The sequence below is a fragment of the Sipha flava genome, unplaced genomic scaffold, assembly GCF_003268045.1.
Source record: "Sipha flava isolate LNK unplaced genomic scaffold, YSA_version1 256_pilon_pilon, whole genome shotgun sequence".
NCBI lineage: Eukaryota > Metazoa > Arthropoda > Insecta > Hemiptera > Aphididae > Sipha > Sipha flava.
This window is the reverse complement of record NW_020272909.1, coordinates 125,890-147,998: the sequence shown is the minus strand read 5'-3', so window position 1 is coordinate 147,998 and position 22,109 is coordinate 125,890. Positions and strand designations below refer to the sequence as shown.

General features: G+C 28.7%; 1 pseudogene; it reads right to left on the bottom strand.

The window, feature by feature from the left end:
• Positions 1 to 5,420: 5,420 nt before the first annotated feature.
• LOC112684721 lies at positions 5,421 to 6,494 on the bottom strand (annotated as a pseudogene).
• Between the last annotated feature and the right edge of the window lie 15,615 nt (positions 6,495 to 22,109).

The window sequence follows — 22,109 nt, the reverse complement described above, 5'->3', positions numbered from 1 at the left end:
GCAATCACTACGGTACCTCAGTAACCAAATTTTGAGGTTAGTTCAAAACTTGAATATGTCTCAGCATAAACAGAACCATGCAATTATTAAAGTATAAAAATCGGAGCGAATCCCTGACAGGCCCCAAAAATGTGGGATTGGGTCACCAAATTGAATACTTATAATAATAATAATAATAATAATCGTAACGAAACTAATCCTTTATTAACGAACAATTAAGATCTTAACGATAACTACTAAAAAGTAAAAATAAATAAATTAAAGCACGGCGTCAAACGGCAAACGTCAAAAACGACACTGAAGCCTAGCTGCCCACCACCACTCTGGTTGTGCAACAGACAAATCCGCCCTCTGTTGGACAATCCAATTCCACATATATATTCCGTATGTAAGTTAAATGTAGTAGATACTTCAGTGCTTATCGATTGTTTAGTATACATTAGTTTAAATAATTTTTAGTTTTAATTTTTTATATTTTAATATGAATATTGATTGTTCCTAGCATTAACACGATAGAATGTTATTAAATATAATCAATTAAAGAACACAAAAATATGCTATATAAAACTTACGGCTATAATTATCTTAAAATATATAATTGTTGACCATAATATATTTCGCTTATATAACACACCAATTAAATTTTCTAAATTATATTTTTCGACCAAAAATGTCTTGGAACGAATGACATTTCGATCAATAGACTTTCAGTTACTATATTTTTGACTAAACTACCCCCCCCCCATTTTTTGTTATAGGTAGAATATAACAAAGGATGATTTTCATAAAAACATCGATTATTTTATGTTTTTTTTTAAATTCATTTTTTTATTTTTTATTTTGTTTATAATATAACATCTACGATTTTTAAAAATGTAAATATACAATAAGCAAAGAAGCTTACTGAAAAGGAAAAAAACTTAGAACACTACAAGTAAGGAAGATTTTCCGTGATAGGGCTCTTGAAAAAATACTTATCTTAAATTATTATTAGCTTAAACTTAAGCTAAAACATTTTTATTTTGCTTAAAATATCATTTTTTTTGCACCAACAAAACATAAAAAAAATATATATTAAAAATGTATAGACTATTGATAAAATGTATATAACTATTTAAAAATTTGCTATATGGTTGTATTTGATTTATTATGTAAAAAGTGCTAAACATATTGATGCCATATTTTATAATTACATATCAATTTTATAATTTTATAAATAAAGTTTAATATTTTAATTAAAAAATAGTAAAAGATAAAATGATTATAAACAAAAGAAAAATAGCTTAGTAAACAAATTCTGGAATTTTAGGTTCTAAAATTTTTATACTGGGAGTTTTAAATCTGTCGTACATGCGACACACTTGAGTTTAATGATTATGGTGGTAACGACTGGTAGCTGCGAGATCTCAAACAGTTAAAAGTTATACGGTATGAAAGCGGGCAGGCAAATATAATAATATAACTACCATGCATATTATGCGTTTGACAGACACAAAAACTATAATGCCTATACATTAAATCATTATGCTAAACAACCCTCAGCAAACAAAATTATGGCGTTGTCGATGCGGCTACGTTTGCGCTGTGACCCAAAGGGAGACTGTACAGTATTAATATTATACGTCTACTGCGTGTTTATACTAAAAATAATTAATTATTGGGTATGTCATCTGAAAATTATTATTTATTTCCATATTTAGTTGCTAAAATATAAAGTGCGAGTGCTAAGGTTATGTCTGTTGTATATGTACTATTATAGATAATATATATTATGTACTATAGTATTAAGTGAAACCAATAATAATAAAATCTAGAATATAGGAAACTTAAAACAGATAACAAATTCATATGGCAATAGGAAATAGTTAAATTTAACATTTTAGAATATAAAAAAACCAATGTAAAATAATCAATACTATAAATTAGAATATAAGCAATAATTATGTTTAATTAGATTAAGTGAATTTTTAAAAGAAAGAAGTATAAATAAAGTGCATTTCTATGATGGTCGTGTGACATGACCACTACAAATTCATATGTATTATAATAAGTAGAGCAGTGGGGTTATTGCATTAAAAAACTCACTAAATTGATTGCATTATTGCATTAAATTATATTAAAAATTGAATTGAAAAAATTTAATTATAATCAATAAAATCAAATATATTAATACATAGTAATAATAAAAATTAAATATGGATATTGCTTATACTATTGAATTGCACTACAAATGATTTTTAAGTTCTCAAAATCGAATGATTGTCTATTATCACACAACAAATTTTTGTATCGGAGAAACTTCTTTTCACGTCAGTAGTTGTTATTGGGGCGTACTTGAAGCAGATTAATTCGTTGCTAGTCAAGTTTTCTGGCAAGTCCTCCATTGACTGTATTTCTCCACTTATAATTTTTGATATACGAAAAATTGTTTGATATCCTTTATTTTTTTATAAAATAGTTTTGAATTTCTGGTTTATTAATATCTACAAATCTAATAACGTTATATAATAACATAATAATATTACGAAAAATAGTTAAAATTGCAGTAAAATTAAAAAAATCGCCAAAATTGCATTTATTGTAATATGATTTTTTTTTGTTTAAAATAAGAGTTTAACGAAATATATTATAAGCTCACTCAGCAATAAATATAAGCATTTACAAAAAACATGCAAATGCAACAACTTCACTGCCCGAATAATAAGTGTTATCTTAGTCCAAGTTGTTTGTATTTATACTTAAGATTTGATTGGTTATAATTATGATATGTTATATCAATAAATATATATTATTGTATAATAATTGTACTTAACTTTTTAGTTAAATATTATATTAAATTGTATTGTATGGAATTTTAACAATCTATATTGATTGTACATCGCATATGTATTGATTATTTTTAAACTTTAAATAAGTGATACCCATATAACATTTAATAATTAGTTTTTAAACTCTGACTATTAGCGATTCGGATGGGACTTACACTAAAATCAAATCAATAGTTTTTTTAAATTTAAATAATCTTGTATTTATTATTATAATCAGTGAAGTAATCAATAAAGAAAAAAAAAATTACCACGATTCTGTATTGAAAACTGGTGATTTCTATCATTCTATAGTTATTTAAAATATATAAAATAAACATTTTTAATTTTCATTGATTTAAGAAAAAATCTTTGAAAATATTAGGTAGGTATACCTATGTATATAGGTATAACGATTAGAAAATTTATCAAATTAATGACAAAGTGGGTAAAAAAAACAGATTGTCTATAACAACAAAGATTTTCTTTTAATACCTATGGTACTATTGGTACTACTTATCAATTCATTTAAATTTCCTATGTATGGTGAGCAATATCTTTTGTCTAACCTTATTTATCTTAAACTATTATTTCTCACAGACGTCTAACAATGTCAATAATTCTTGGTTCTATGTGTATTTAAACATTAGGTACACTATAGATGAATTCAAATTATCCAGACATTTTAATATAATGACTTATCATATTATACAAATATAACTAATTTATTATTTTATCCGAAATTAATAGTAATTTTATTGTATGCCAGGGCACTGTAAATAGTTTCTGATTTTTAAATTTTGACCTTAACATGTATATGAAATAACAAGATGGGTATTCGATGAGTTTAACGAAAAGTAATAAATATTATTATTTTTAATAAATAATAATTTTATCATATAAGATGAGTTTTAAATTATATTTTTTATTGTTATATTTTAATCATATGATTAAAAAATGTAATACCACGAAAATCGATTTTCATTTTAATTCAATTAGTACAAGACTATTTAGATTTATTTAGGATTTCCAGTTCTGTACTAAAATAATTGGAACTATACACTTTTATGGTCAATCTGAAAAAAATATCTTTTCAAAATTTAACCCTATTAAAAAGTGATTGGTGTTTGAGTTTCCATAATCTTATCACGTTGGAAAAACACTGAGTGGCTACATTACGTAATTATAATCATATACTATTTTAAATCTGATATGTGTGGGATTCACTGTTTTCGTCGTGCAAATTACGAGGCGATTGTTTGTTTGGCTTAAACTTAGCAAAGATGAAAATTTAAAATAATGTTGACTCCATTTTATTTGTATGCAAATATGAGTCGTTATAATTATATATTATATTATAATATAATATTATAATATTATAATATTCATGTTTCACAAATATAACTGAATAAAAACCATTTTATAGTACTATCGTTTCAAATATTTAGCGGATCAGCGTTGGAATATTAAATTGAAAATATCGTATGATTATAAAATATAGTATTATACATAGTTATACTTTGGAGATATTATACGCATTGAAAGAAAGTTGTGTATTTAATAATGACAATATGCCTATTAATGTTTTCCATAAAAACTAAGTTTTATTCATCTAGTCCAGGACGTGATGGCATTTTATTATTATTAATTTCTTTATCGCAGTTGCAATAATACTTAATATCAGTCACCTTACCGTTTTTAAATGTTCATCATCGTATACGTAACAATAATAATCATAATTATAAAATATAGCAAAAGAAAGCATATCTTAGGCAACTCATCTGGTCATTATCACAAGGAAACGATATTTTTCATTTAGAAAATAACCACATGTTGGCTTTCACACAGACCCATATACAACATGAGACATTTGTTTTCTCCTGTTCATATAATTTGTCAGACCCCTGTGACTCAGGAAGTGTGACTTATTAATTATGTCAAAAATGAATATATATATTTGAATGTATACTTACATGCACTTATATATCAAATATTTTAAATTATGAATGTATTATTAATGGCCTACTCTGTTTGATACAAATTGTACTCTAACTAGTTCCTACCATTTTTTTGTTCTCCCAAGTTTTTGAATAAAAAAATAGATATTAAAATTTGGAAGTTATTACAACGTTCAAAGATCAAATGTAATTTTTTACCTTTTTTTGTTTTTGTTTATGAGTATCAAAATATAGTTTTCTTCTTTAAATTCAATGTTTTGCAGAAAAATATTTTATTTTGAAAACATCAACATATTATAATCGAAGGTTGTACTTGTATTTATTTTCAAGGATTATAAGTGATTTGGATGGTCGAAGAGTAATGCATTAGAATATTGATGGGTATTTAATGCTACCGCACAGCAAAATAATTAATATTTATACACAGTTAACTTTTTTTTCTTTTTCGTGGTATTAAGGACTATAAAAGGAACCATGTTACCAATACTTACCCTCTGGTCCCCATCGTTTATTGAGTAATCAATTACAAAAACAATCAGCACCGGAGGGCCAATCTTCCACCCACTAACTATTAAAATTAAAATACCCTTGTATATTATGGTACAAATATGAGAGACTATTCATCCGAAGTTGCCTTCGGCTACAATATTAGATAAACTTAACTAAGATTGTTACCAGGATCGGGCGATCCGTTCCTTGATTCTGAGGCCTGTCGAGCTCTTTCCTTCTCCTTTGCAGACAAGATATGCTTCACTATTCCATTAAACAGCCTGAATATCTCCTCAGTTTCTCTCAGCACCGTGAACTTCAATTGGAGATCCGCCGGGAGCGGCTCGAATGTTCGCAGATGATGTCCGGGAGATTAGCAAAACACGGTCGATGGCCTAGCTGGACTCTGAGAGGTTTGTGAAACCCTTCCTAGTTACGACACATGAACAGAGTGTGTTTGGCGGTATCGGAGTCGTCTCAGTACTGTACAATAGCGTAGGTTAGCGGCCTTAGACATCCGATGCAGGTACCACTGAAAGTAGCCGTGCCCCGTCAGTGCCTGTGTTATATGGAATAACAGGGGCATCTTTCTAACCATCTTCCAATGTTCAAAATGGCACGACGCGTCTAAGATGCCTTCATGGTCGCAAATCATGTCACTTGCTATAGAGCGATTGTCGATTTTCTCTCTTCTTGTTTCAATGCCGCTTTTGATGACCGCAGTTGTGCAGCTCTATTGGGGAACGCAGCCAGGACCCTATCCTGCATCTTTTGAATCCAGTGAGATCAGCGGGCAGTGTGCAGGCCAGAACCAATGCGACCTCATACAAGACGGTGTGTTAGCACCGGATCACCCTCAGGATGGCGGTCCTCTGCGGCCGATCAATACTCGTCCTGGTTCTGGTGAAATCGGCGATGACATGAATCCACACATGAGCGGCGTAGAGCAGTTGACTATCTATGACGGAGCCGAGCAGCTTTCTTTGTCACTGGACTGTACCTGTTATATTCGGAATTAGTCTGGCCAGCGCTGCGGCTGAATGTGCCACCTTCTTGGTATTGACGTGGGCCGCGAAGGTCAGACATTTTTTTGATAATGACCCCGAGGTATCTGATCTCGTTGCACATGGGAATCTGATGACCACCAATCATATACTGAGGCGAGACGAGCACCCGTTTCCGGAAGAGAATTACCGCCTCACTCTTTTGATGGGCTAACTCTAAGTTCCTGCTCGCCATCCATTCGTTGATAGCCCTGAGTGTTTTTTTGATCCCGTCATACCACGTTATACAATTTCGTGATATCGAAACCTCGATATAACGTGACATATTTTATCGAGGTGAATGCCCCACTCACGAAGGTGAGGGTGATTCCCGAGTTGGCCAGGATCAGTCCCAGTCTGGCGGCGAGATCGGTCAGTGAGCTGCCTCTATGGAATGTTGGTCCTTCGAGCCCCACTCGACCTTTCAGGCGTTAAAGTCGCCAGCCAGTATGATCATGGCGTTTTCCCTAGCGCGTCGAGGTATCCCAGGAATAATTCATACTCCGGAAATATGGTCCCAGATCTGAAGTAACAACTAAAAACAGTCAGCTGGCAGAAGGACAGCCAGGAAAACCCGTTGCCGTAGCCCCAACTGTTGCGACTGAGCGGACATAATTAACTACTGGTTATATAAGGTAGTTTTATATTTCGGCATCTTCAAAAATGTAATGTTATGTTGCAAAAATATTGTACAATCATGACTAACTTTTACATACATATATAAACCTAATTTTTTTTTAAGAAAACCTATTTATATACCACTCGAATACGTGTTAAACTTTAAAAAAATGTTTTTCTCTACTTGTAATCATTTACACTATATGCACTGTTAACTATGAGAAAGCGCATAGTTTAGATTAGATCAGCGGTCCTCACTACGCGGTCCTTTAACAAATTTAGTGCGGCCAGCACTACAAATAATTGTACTCTAAAATCCAAAATTCTATAAACAGAGAATAAAATGAATGTTGCTTTTAATCTTATTGTTTTTATTTATTTTATCTTTCTATTTTAAACTTATATTGAATTACCAGTTGGCCAGATAACCATGTACCTACGATTATGCGTTTATTCATTTCCACCGCGTAGTCTTGTCTGATACGTTTATCCATTATCGCTTATTGTCCATTTGTATTTTACCATGTATATTTTAATTCTCTATCATGGCGAAACGTAAGATTAAATATGAACATAGAATATTTCAAGACAGTTGGAAGATTGAATTTTTCTATATTTCTAGTGAGAAACATAATGCTTTATATTTAATTTATCGTAAAACCATAAATATTCCAAAACGTTATAATATTAATCGTTATTACAAAACTCAGCAAATTGAATTTTCTAAAAATTATAAAATAAGAGAAGATTAACTAGTTGAATTAAAAAAAGAAATTTTTTCTGAAATTCAATCAATGTTACGGTTATTATTATTAAAAATGTTTGCGACACGCAAGTAATTTTCAAAATTACATTTGGCCCTTTCTAAAATTCTAGTAAAGAACGCTGGATTAGATGATACATAGCGTTCCTTTATACATTTAAATACAATTTCTATGTATATTAACATATAACACTTGTATTGTTTCATTGATCCATAGACACTGCCTAATGTACTTATTATGTAATAATTTGATGTATTGTGGACTTGTCCAAATTATGAAATGGCTAATTTTATACTCGAAACCCTAGAAATTCAAGAGCTCAATAGAATTTATGCTTATAATGAAATATTATTGGATGATAATTTAATATATGTACGTAAAATGAATTCGTCTCGAAAAATAAGTTTTTTGTTATCTAAAATAAAATATATAAAAAAAATAGTTGTATGTATGCATCTATTCATAAAATATATTTATCGTGATATGGTATCCAAGTATTGGTAAATATAACATTTTTGAATAATTTAAAACGTTTAAAATATGTTTTATACATTATGATAAGAACTTTTTCTAAATCTAAAAATCCAATTAGCTTGGAAATTGTTTTGCTAAATCTCATCGAAAATTCAATTGAAAAACACATATTTTATGTTAATTATGATGTATTGGAATATAATCCTGTAACTTATGAAATTACCCATTTCACTGAAATCATTAAATTATTTTTTAAGTTATAAATTCATTTAGAATATTTAAGCTCCACATATTGTATAGATAATTATTATTTTAGTGTTCATTTTTTATCCGAAAATTCAATTTTATTTTTAATCAATATTTTATAAAAAAAATTACATATTTTTATTAGTTTAAAACCAACACAATTGTTTTAATTTGGACGCGAAGTGATTAAATACAACTGTATTTATTTTATACTGAACATTTTAAAATAAAAATTATGATAATTTTATGATTTCTACTATTTTTTCGTAAAATTAAAATTTGAATTTTATTAATCTATTGTTTTTTTCCACTCGAAAACGACAATATTTAATTATTATTATGAGCCGATATTTTACTTTAAATTAAGAAAATAAAAAACTGATTTAATAATTATTTAGTAAAATTACTATTTAAAGAACACATTTTTATTTTTTTTACTTTGAAAGTTTAAATAAGAATAACATCAGTATTTCGTAATCAGATTATAGGAAAGATACATTAATTTTTTATATCTAGTTTAAAATGTTAACTATAAATCAGCTGTACATACATTTTCTAAATTTTATTTATTTAAAAAAAGTAATTATACGTTTATTTTTATTTTTTATTGTAAACGTTTTGTATATTCTCGTAGTAATATATAAATCACATTTCTTTTGTTTTGGTTTTTTTTTTTTTAGAAATATTTCTATAAACGTTTTTGTATCAATGAAATGGTTTGTTATTTCTATGACACAAATATATTATTTCTATTAATCAATCACCCAATGGAAAATAAGTCTTATTTATAACGTATACCCACACAGGTAGTTTATCCGTGAAGAAATAAAACAAAAAAACACAGTATAATAAGTGAGATAAGGATAGTGCTGGATGTTTAACATTTGTTTCAATTCGTTTATTCTCTTATATCTAGAGTTATAAGAATATATTATATGATAAACATTGTCATAAAGCGTTTTCATGTTTAATTTAATATCGAAAAGGTAAATATTAAAAGTGTTAATAATTGTTAAGATGCATATTTTTTTTTTTTTAAGTGTGATATGTACCTATTTATTTTAAGTATTGTTCAAGTTTTTAAATTATTTGTCAGAATCTCTAATTATTATAATTGCACCCTCAACCAAAATTCTATAGTTATTGAAAATATACAAATATAAAAATGAAATTATACCTACTAATCCTATTAGGATCTTCCTCCACGTGTTGCCACCAATATGTAATTTTACAACTTAAACTTATTTCGATCTTTGTAAATTGTAGTTTATGTTAGAAATACTTTTCCATCTGGTAACTCTATGAAATATTTCAACATTTATTTCATAATTAGAAAAATATTTCCTCCCCTACTTTGAAAAATACTCAATTTTTCGCTTTACCGAGGATCTAAATTAATAACATTAAAAATATATACCAATATATACACTCGTATATACGAAAGTGCCTTCCTTATTTTTAATCAACTCAGATCTGAACCTATATGAGTTATCGACTTGACATTTTGAGGATAGATGAATATTATAATTTTATCGTGCACTGAGAAAATATTTTTAAAAATTATGATTTTAGGGGTTTGAAATCGGCAAAAATAAATGTTTACATGTAAAGTGTTTAAATAATAAACTATTAAATAATAATAGCAATTGGCTGACAACGTTTGAAGCACATGTTCCGAGAAAATATATTTATTTATTGTTATTGTAATTAATGCCATCTTATCCGTAGAATACTATTTTTTATATTATTTTCGAAGTATATTTTAAGCGTTTCCATCCGGTCACATGAAATACGTATTTGCACCTGTTAATTTCATAATCATTTTTCATTCATAATCAACGCATAGTCCAACCTGTTGTATAAATTACGACACGCGCCTACTCATATAATACGAGGAAGCGAACCTGCTGAAAGATTAAGCACTTATAAGCCTCTAGTAGTACATTATATGTATATTTTTAAAAACAAATGTCATCTATTGAAGACTATTATCGGTGATGGTTTCTGCCTTTTCCGTTCAATTTCATTTAATTTGTTTAACATTCAAGAAAGATGTTAGGAAATCTGAAATACAATTGTTTCGTATGTCTGATAAGTAGAATAACCTTGTTACTGTGTCTTGCAGTTGAAATGATGATTACATTTCCACTGTTGAAGATTATGTTTGTGAAATGATCTATACAACTATCAAAGGTTGTTATTGCGAATTGGTTGTAACTAGCAATATTTTCCCATTTTTATTTGAAATTCATCATAACAATTCCATAATGTCGTAGGTTGATCAGTTCAGAGTTAAAAAATACACCTAAACATGATTGAATGTTATTATTTTTGTCTTCTTCTTCAGCACGTAAAAGTCCAACAAATATATAAATTATTCATTTTTAAGACTGTGAACAATACCAAGTATCTGACATTTCAAGCCACATGTTAAGCTTGGATTAGTAAAATATGAAAATCAGTGAGATTATGCTTTAGAAGAAGCAGTATTATGTCGTTCACCTAATAAAATGCGAGACATTTTCAATGTAATATTTTTATAATATTTATGTAACTGTAATAATTTTATAATATAATGATAATAATCAGTTTAATAACTAATTAGTATACATATATAAAATATTTATAAAAAAATCTTATTTAAATTTTATTTAAATAGACATTATTTAATGTTGCTAGATAACAACAATACATAAACCCGGTAACGGCAAATAATTGAACTAGAATTAGGACACTCGTTCATACGTTATAAATATATATATATATATATATATACATTTATTTTTTTCATCTCTTCATTGCGTCTTAGTACAATGATCCTGTGTCAGCCACCCAATCGTATTTCACACGTTTTTTTTCATTATTTCCCCTTTCTCTTTTTCACAAATAATTTTATACCTACGATTCGTACCGACACAGTTTTATATGTACGAGTATACAATGATGCGAATAAAAAAATCTACTACTAAAGATTTATTCGTGGTATACAGGCATCCCGTCACGGTGTAATAAATATTAAAGATTCTTCTGCTTACTGCAATGGCTATACACACAAACACACTCACAAATGCACGCACATTTGTGCAAAAAGAAATTTCCATTCGTCTTCAATATCGCACAGCAGCATCCCTCTTGCGTTCACTGCAAAATATCTTTATGGTATATGTATGTGTGTATATATATATATATATATATAAATAGGTCGTTTGTTCTTCTTTCATATATTTTTTTTCGATTTTCAGCCACCCATCTCTCTTCCCTTTCTTTCTTTCTCTCGATTTACATTTACTTCATCCGTAAACCGTTGTCGTACATGCACACGCGTGTCTAGTCAGTCGTAAACATAATAACCGTGATAAAGTGATAAAACTTGAACATTCATGTTTACGTTCAAATCCCCCCCCCCCTTATACTTTATATTCATACGCACTCATCTTAGATATACAATAGCACATGCACCAAAAAAAAATGCGATTGGTGCATCACTTTTTCAATCGGATTTTTATAAATTAGGAGCTTTGTTAATGATTTAACATTAGTTAGGCTATAAGACGGTCACAGTGTGTTTGCCGCTATTTCCATCTAGATATCGTGAAAAACGGATATATTCTAACTCGTATATTTATACGTTTACCGTAAAGAAGATTATCGACAAGTCAATGGGTCGTTTGCTCTTTGTGCTAACTAATTACGGTCCTTCCACCGTCGATCCGGTCGCTAATAGCAAATGGCAGGCATTTGTCGACGTTTATGGTATTGTCAGTTTGAATAATAGAACGCGTTTAAGGAGTGGAACAACGTAATCGAGCACCAAAATGTGTACCGCGTTTCTGTTGTGATTTCCCGCAGCGAGCTACCTCGTCACTGCTGCCGGTTAGTTCGGACATTACGTTTTGTACCTCGCGATGGTTGATCGAATGGCCAACTGAGAAAACTAACCCGATTCTAATAAAAATATCAAATTAAAATATATAATGTCGACTAATTAAATATATGTAATCAAGTGTCTCACAACTGAGTGATATTCATCAATATTTTTACTTTTCTTTTAAGCATGCTTACCCTTTTTTATGCTCCGAGTTTAAATTTTTTCAAACTTTGATTTATGGAAAATTTATATGTACTACAAGACTACATATTTCAATACAGAGATTTTTTGTATCTCTCACTGATCATCTTATATCTACCAATATTAACATTTATTCTCAAACGATGATATCAATTTCCTTACGAAAATTTGGTGTAGCACAGTCAAATTCAGATCAGTACTTTCAAATTCATTTAAAGATCTGGTATAATTTTTTTGATTGTTACTCTCCAGTTCTTAGTATATTTTGATAATATGATGATATATGTCATTTTTATACACGATATTTGCTATATTGCTTCAAGATAACACAAATTGAATCTAAATGTTTATCACAATATACGTATTAAATAAAATCATTATTTAACAATTTAAATGTAAAACATTAAACTTGAATTATTTAAAAAAATACTTAAATTGGAATAATGATCACGTTTACAACAAAATTTCCAAAAAATCAATCGAATAATTATTTATGTAAAAAAAAAAAAAAAAATAGTGCTTACATTTGAAAAATCAAATATTGGTATTGTCATAAGATATTTCTTAAAAAGTATAAAAAGTCTATATAATATAAAACATTGTTTTAAAATATAAATACATACAAGCAAGTGTACATTTTCTATAAATCAGAATTTGTAAAAAAATACATATAATGTATGAATCAAATAATGGATGCTTAGAAAAACAAACTACAAGTACATACGGTATTTATACTTTTTTTTTAAGCTTATGTGTTCAACTATTTAAGCGTTGTCGCGTACAAATCAAAACCATTTTTTCGTCATTCTATTAGACGTATTATAGTTAATATATTATTGGCTCGCAATGGATTTGTTTAACCTACAGCAATAAATACGGCAGTAAACGGCATATTATTATTTAGATTCACAGAACTATACTAAAAGAACCCAAGCGTTATTATGTGTGTACATTCATTTTTATTATATTGGTTGTAGAATGATGAGTTTTGTGTTATTTATTTGTTTATTTTTATAGTGATTACGTATTTCGTACGTATTTGGGCTGTAAATTTATTTCCATACACGGTCCCTTGCATATATTACATTTAACAAAGTAATTGGGATCGGACGTACAAAATATTTTAAACGAATTATGTTTCTTTATATTGTATTCTTGATTGCTAAAATAAAACATTTATTAAAAGGCATAATATTTAAATATAATAATAATATTATTTAATATTTAAATATTTATTTTAAATACTTTTAATGAACGTGGAAATATATTTTAACATTCTCTCAAAAATTGTATTTTTACAAAAACTTTTTTTTTTGTTATAAAACATTTAAAGAAAACTAGTTTATAATATTTGAAGTTTTGTTAAAAAAAAAAAAAAAATCGAATCATTACTACAATAAAAGTTATTGATTAAATTAATAGTTTTCGTGAAATAATCTTTAAAAAAACTATGTTATTAGATGTTTCAATTTATATAATATTTCAAGTCGTCATTTAAAGCGACTGTACAATATTACTTCATTGAATTATTATGGTTAAAATATAACGAATAACAATCATACATATTTTAAAAAAAATTAATGACAATGTAGCATTATTTGATCTGTGATGAGCGAAGTAATTGACCAATCTCACACTCAATTTACTCAGGACGTATTGATACTCGTATGTTTATGATAGCTGTTATTTATAGGTACTTAAATATGGGTCTTATTGTGTTATGTTTTATATTATTCATTTGAACGTTTAATCAGAAATAAAGTGATAGTAACCTATATGGATTCAATACTGAATATGATGTATAAAATATATCTAACCCTACACTAACAAGGTATATTATTATGTGAATTGTATTTTTGTAATATAATCCACAAATATGATGTTGTACCTGAAAGAGGTAGGTACGTGTTTTTCGGATGAACCAGTCACAAAGATAAAACACAAAATGGACATTAAACTTTGACAAATTTATCCGTTACAATTAATAATTTTAAAAATACTTAAAACAAACTAACTCGGTTGTAAATTATAGACATCACGATAACATCAATGAAGATAATCATTTACCAACAGTAAACTCTCAAATATTGTACTTTTGGCAGTATATTGTTCTTGTACTTTATCCCAGATAACTTTCGAGCTTATTGTTCAGATCTGTTGATGAGTCTTAATGTGGGACCTTCTTCTTGAATCACATAGATCTCTACATAAACACTATATGTTGAGATCCGTGTAATTACTGTAGACATAAAATAGTTATGCGTTTCATTTACATATGTTTATTAATACGAACATCGATACAAGAAGTATAAGTTATTTATACAATTTTATATTCAATATAAATATTACAATAGTTTTAAGACTAACAGCTTTACTTGCAAGCTGGATATGATTAAAAACAATATGTTGATATTGAAATCATAAATTTAAGTCGTCTATAGTAAATTTAATTAAACAATTTTTTTTTTAAATATAATGAATTGACATTTCATTAAAATAATTGTACGTAATTAGTTCATTAGGCTTAATTTGTCGTAATAATTATTCGACAAGTTTATTTTATCGAAATAATTTAAATTAATTCAACAGGAATTCCACCATTGCAAATAATTAACGTCGTCTATTCCAAATTTAATTAATTTACTTCTTTTATAATTCAATATTGACTTTATGTAATTATATTCATGTATGTATTTTGGAATCGAAAAAAAAATACGTAACGTATTAAATGCATAATACTTTTGGTAGTCATTTCTTAAAAACACTTTTATTTTCGAATATTAAAAAAATTAAACATTTTAATCTGAATTACCATAATAACCATAATAATTGTTATATGTCTTCGTATGCATAGATTCTAAAATTAACACTTTACTATATTATTATTTTAATAATATTTTGTACATGCATATCCTTAAGTGATACAATTAATCGTGTTGCAGGTTCAGATTAAGTTCATTCATTTTTATCCCGTAATAACTAAATTATCGACTTATTGAAAAATGAATGCACCATGGATGGTAAAAACCACAAAACAAAAATAATTAATGATTCAATTATTATTATTATTTGTTCACATAGTTTAAATATAACATTCACAAATACAACTAAAATTATGATTACAATGGTGAATGATTCAATAAATCATCATTATTTTCAAATAAATATAAATAAAAATATGTAAATATGAAATAATTAACGATATAAAACTGTGCTCATATTTCAAGTAAAATTATTACAATACAATTTACATATTCGTAGTCCTTAAGAATGTCCATTATAAAGATTATTCGCTATTTGATTTTAACAGGTGTTTTTTGATTTTATATTACAGATTAAATGATTGTTCTGTCATAGACGTGCTTACAAGAAAATTAAGGATTCAATTTCTCACAAAATTTTCAGAAAATCTATTTAATTTTATACTTAACAACCATTAGGCTTTGTCTATCTAAAATATAATAAATAGGCAGTTTTCTGACATTATTTGTTATAATTGTTTTTCTCGTAACCCCTGAAAATCTTAGAAACTATCCCAGATTTTTTTTTTTGTAAACGCTCCCGTATAGTCGTTTCAAAGGGGAACAGTTTATTGTCACATCAAATCGCGGTTACTACGCGATCATTATTTGAACAAAAATATGGTAAAAATGTATTTTGTTACTAACGTTGCGTACGTGGTTTTATGCAAAATTAAGTCCGATGTAACTCATCTAAATCACAATACAATCCCGCGTCACATTTATACGATTACTATGTAGAATCATTATTATTACTCGCGCATGGTATTCGAGTACATGTTTGTTACCCGCACTGTTTTCCTTCCCACTCGTCCTGCACGTATAATAATTGATAGCACTCGTGGGTTTTTTCCCCCGTATTAAATTAGCAATGTGAAATCGTAGCCGATGGCCCTAGTGGATAAAAATGTATATATTATCACTAGATTCTCGACGCGATAAAAATGTATAACAAACCAACTTAATACGGTCATAAAATAAAACCAGTATTATATAATCATATTATATCATAATAATATGGTTTAATAAATTGTTTTCTGTGGATACTATTGTGATCTATGGATATTTATACGAATGATTTTATAATACCCGAATAAATCATATTCTTTTTTAATTGTTAGTGTGGATGCAGCTTTTAGATATCACTGCATTCGCTTGTTACATTTAATTTGTTGGAAACCGATATTCAACAATAAAAGCCATCTAGAAATATAATAATACTTCTAGGCAAACTTTTATTTATTTATTTCTATAAATAAATTATTTGTTTTTTTATTTATATATTCATTTACGAGTATAAACCATTTAATAATTTTTAATTTTAATTAAATATTTTGTTATTTTATTAGAAACAATTGAAAATTACATTATAATAATAGCTAAACGTAATCGTTTAGCATATAATTTTGATAAGGCTTTTCAGTAATTATTTTTTATCGTTTCTGAAGTTTGACACTTAAGTAATTATTTTTTTACTAAAAAGTTCCACATAATGTTATATTACTGCAGCCTTTTCGTGTTATTATCGTTCAATAAAAATTATAACCACAACACTTCTCCGAGTGTATTATAATTATTCAATACAACACCCATACATTTGGATATATTACGTTTGAATGATTTTTATTAATTTTCTGCCAATTAATCTGACAGATTTGTAAACACGACTATTTTTCATATGTTATATGACCTTATATTTACTAAATGAACCATATACACATGGGAAAAGGCACATATAGATATAGTATTTGCATTTACGCATATCGGTTATGAGTACAGATATTGGTTATAAATTCGTTATGTCATGTGAGTTAATTATTAGATTTGTATAATTTTTCTATCAGCAGAATCAATAAAATATTGTGCATCTGTGTATACTCTGATAAAAAAAAATAATAATTTACAATAAAGAGGTTATGAAATTTACGTGCAATCAAACTTTTTATTAACAAAATAATTACCTTTTAGAAAGTTTGTTTTCGATATACAATGATTATATGTTATAATATTTAATAACTATAAATAAATAACCAATCAAAATACTTTATTTTATAATATTTTATTCCAATACTTACTTATAGAGGGTAACAGAAAACAACTGCAGATTATAGTATGCTTTCTATAATATAATGGTTTGAATTATATCAACCTATACATGGTGATTCCTAAAATAATTGTTTTGCATTTGGTTAGTTTATTTTCCATACATCATATTATATCAAATTGACACATACATATATATTTATCAAAATAACATAGCCATGGGCGTCCGGAGGGGGAAAGAGGGGGCATTTGCCCCCCTGCAATTCAATAGAATGTTGAATATTTTAACTTTTATTTTGATTTATCAACATTTTATCGATATTTTTACTTTAGTGCGTGCCGTGTGGTGTTGATCGTTATATATTATAAGGCGTACCTACAAAATAATGCGTATTACATTAATCGCGCAAAATTAAATACGTTTCAATTCTGTGAATTGATATTAATCGCCTATTGTGTAAACCACTTATGACGATCGACGCACCACGCACACATAGCTTCAGTTTTTATTTAACTAATTTTTTAGGTTGTAAGGAATATATTTTTAATTTTCTTTTTGGTGTTGGATTTCATATAATTCTTACACAATTTGTAGTTTACAAGGAATAAACTTTTTTAATGTATTTTTTTTTTTGTGTTTGATTTCATTATGCTCCCCCCCTGATAAATTTCCTGCGGGCGCCCATGAACATAGCTAATGATTCTTGACATAATACACATTGAGAAATTTTTTTGAATGTTAGCAAGGTTTATTGGCGTTTACACTCCACTGATTTCGATCAATACTTTATTGGGTTGTGCCAGCATTTGATTTGATTCTTTTTTTTTCTTCTTGTTAATTGAGGTTTAACGATGAAAATACCCTATTTATATTTCGATATGTTTTAAACAGGTCTGAAACGATACCCTTGTACAGACCAATATAGTTGTATATGTAATATTATTTCTGACCTGCTGCGAAAAATTTAAACAAAAAAATAAGGACAATACTACATATTATAATGCTCGTATGTAGTATTCAATATTGAGAAATTACTATTAACGTATTTATTTAGTAATTAAAATACAAGTCTTATACTCTGTATTGTTGAAATCGAGAAAATAATTTAATTTGTTATATTATTAGAACGTCACAATAAATGTATTATTGAATTTCAATCATAAATTTATATTAATTTGTTTAATGATTATACATCGCTTATTTTGTAAGCACAGTTTTATGCGTGAATCAAATATTTTTTTTTTTTTTTTTTTTTTTTTCTGCACAACTTTAATTGAGTTGATAGGAGTTGATAACTTCATTTGCAAAGCCACCACAGACCGCTTAAAAATACAGACCGCCAATCCCGAATCTTATAGACTTCTAATACATTATTTAAAAGAACATAACGCTAAATACCACACATACCAACTTGCGGAGGACAAACCCACGAGGATAGTTATCCGCAATCTCCACCCTACTACGCCAGTTGAACTAATAAAATCTGAACTCGAGACGCGCCTCTTCGAAGTCAGACAAGTCACGAATGTTCTACACAAAACCAGCAAGCACCCACTCCCGTTGTTTTTCGTCGATTTAGAACCTACCGAACACTCTAATCAAATCTACCAATTATCTTCCCTTCTGCACACAAAAATTAAGGTTGAAGAACCATACAAGCCTAAGTTAATTAGCCAATGCCAAAATTGCCAAGACTACGGCCATACCCGGGCGTATTGCGGTTATTCAGCACGCTGCGTTAGATGCAGCGCGCATCATCCATCTTCCGAATGCACTAAGTCGCCCGACTCCCCTGCCAAATGTGTACTATGCTCTGGAGATCATCCAGCCAACTACCGTGGTTGCATCGTCTACAAGGAACTTCAACGCCGAAAAACGCCGACCAATAAAAGTAATTTCTTACATGATACTATCAAACCAAATGTTAAACCTTATAATGTAAAAGAAAGCCACCCACTCGCTACCCTTTCGGATAAGAATGAATCTAATCCCACAAAAACTTATGCACAGGCCACAGCTAGTCAACCACCTCAACCTTCTCCACCCTCCGACCTAACTCAACTCATGTCCTCCTTTGTAGGTGAACTAAAATCTCTTATTAACCCTTTAATTGCTCTCCTGACACAAGTCATCACTTCACTTCTAAACAAAAACAATGACTAATTCCTACACTAATAACTCATTATCTATTTTACTATTTAATGCTAACGGCCTAAAAAATCATGTTAATGAGCTCCAGACAGTACTCTTTGACAAGCGCATAGATATCGCCTTAATATCAGAAACTCATTTTACCAAATATTCTCACATTTCCATTCCAGGTTATTACCTACTAAAATCTAACCATCCTGATGGTACAGCACATGGTGGGGCAGCTATACTTATTAAAACTAACTTAAAATTCTATCCTCTTTCCAACTTCTCTCAAAATCATATCCAATCCTGCGCCATCTCAATCACACTTAATAATATTCCTATTTGTATTGCAGCAGTTTACAGCCCTCCCAAGCACCTTATAACAGACACTAATCTCACCGAATATTTTGACACATTTCCTAACAACTTTATTGCGGGTGGTGACTTTAATGCTAAGCACCAAAGCTGGGGATGCCGAGTTACTAACCCACGCGGTAACCTATTTCACAATTTTACCAATGTTAAAAAATTTAAAATACTTGCACCACCTGATCCAACATACTGGCCAACATCGCGCAGGAAAAAAACCTGATATTCTGGACATATTTATCTCAAAAACTCCGAGTAATTTATACTGTGCTGTAAACAATATCTTAGACTTAAACTCGGATCACTCGTCTGTAATACTAAATGTTGATGCGACTCCTCAAATAAATTCAGTTAGCCACTCTCTTTTCTCACCATCAACCAATCGTTATACATTTCATAACATAATTGCCCAAAAAGTTGATCTTTCAATAAAGTTAAAGACCGAGCACGATATTGACGAAGCAATCAATAACTTATCCGAACTTATCCACTCAGCAGCCTCATTATCCAATACTTTAACCACCTCTAAGCACTCAGTCCAGAATCTGACTCCCCTTCCTGAACAGATACGCTCACTAATTGTGGAAAAACGTAGAGCCAGAGCAGTTTATCAACGCACGCGTCTACCGTCACACAAAAACGCTTATAATAAGTTAGCCAACTCCCTAAAAAAAAACCCTAGCTAAAAACAAAGCGGATACACTAGAACAAAAACTAACCAATCTTTCATTTTCCGACGGTAGCTTATGGAAAGAAACCAAGAAATTACTTAGTATTAAAACTCCTTCTACCCCTCTAAAGAAACCTGACCATACACTTGCTTCTTCTGATACCGATAAAGCCGAAGTTCTTAAAGCACACCTACATGAAACCTTCCAACCACATCATAACATACTCATACCTCAATTTGTTGATGAGGTAAAGGCTGGTTTAGACCTTCCCTCAACCTCCAATCATCTTGAAAAATATTTCACGCCCAATGAAATCAAACAAGCTATCCAAAAATACTCCTTAAAAAAATCGCCAGGTTACGACCTATTAACGGCAGAAGTAGCTAGATGCCTCCCCAAAAAAGCAATAGTACTGGTAACATATATATTTAATGCATGCCTAAGACTCTCCTACTTTCCGATCCTTTGGAAATTCTCAAAAATTATATTATTTCCTAAACCTGATAAACCCTTAGACGACCCATCCTCATACAGGCCGATAAGTCTCTTGCCCTTCTTATCGAAATAGAAAATTAATCAAATTTCAGAATGTTTTATGTGTACATTTTTTGATAAATTTTTTATATTGATTTCATACTTAAATCGTTGTTTGTATTTGTACATTCATTTTCTTTGAAATATGTATTTTGTGTTTCACAAACCAATATTTTAGTACACAATGGTACTTATTTGAGTTGATTGATTTGGGCAACCAATATAATTTGATAATCGAAAAACATTGGTTTTAAAATATTACTTTATTATCATAGAATAATAATTCATTAAACACGAAGGAGATTAGTATTATTTTAATAATACGTTATTTCAAGTGTAAATATTCACTTTTAAAATATGCTATTATTAAACTCGTATGCATATCATCATGTTTTATTTTTATTCCAAAACATTATTTTGTGGTTTTTCTGACATCGAAAAACATCGGGACAGAGAATCTGAATACAATTGTTTGTATTTATTATATTTTTTATTTATTAAATGTACCTAAATTTTCTAATTAAGATTGTCCTCATAGGTTTTCTATGATTTAGTTTGCACACAAAATTCATTAGTAGCTTATTTAATTTGCATAAATACCATTGTTAAGGGATTCATACCATACAATTGTGAGCAGTATTTGTTTGATAAGATTAGCAAATAAATATTAAATACGAGTATTTACTTTGTTATTTATGTTGGACATTTCTCGTTTATGTTTTCCTGTTATAATGACAAATAATTTATCATTATAAATGATAATTATTTATTTTATAAATATTATATATATATATATATATTATATATTATATATTTATTTATTTTATTATTATTATTATTATTATTATTATTATTATTATTATTATTATT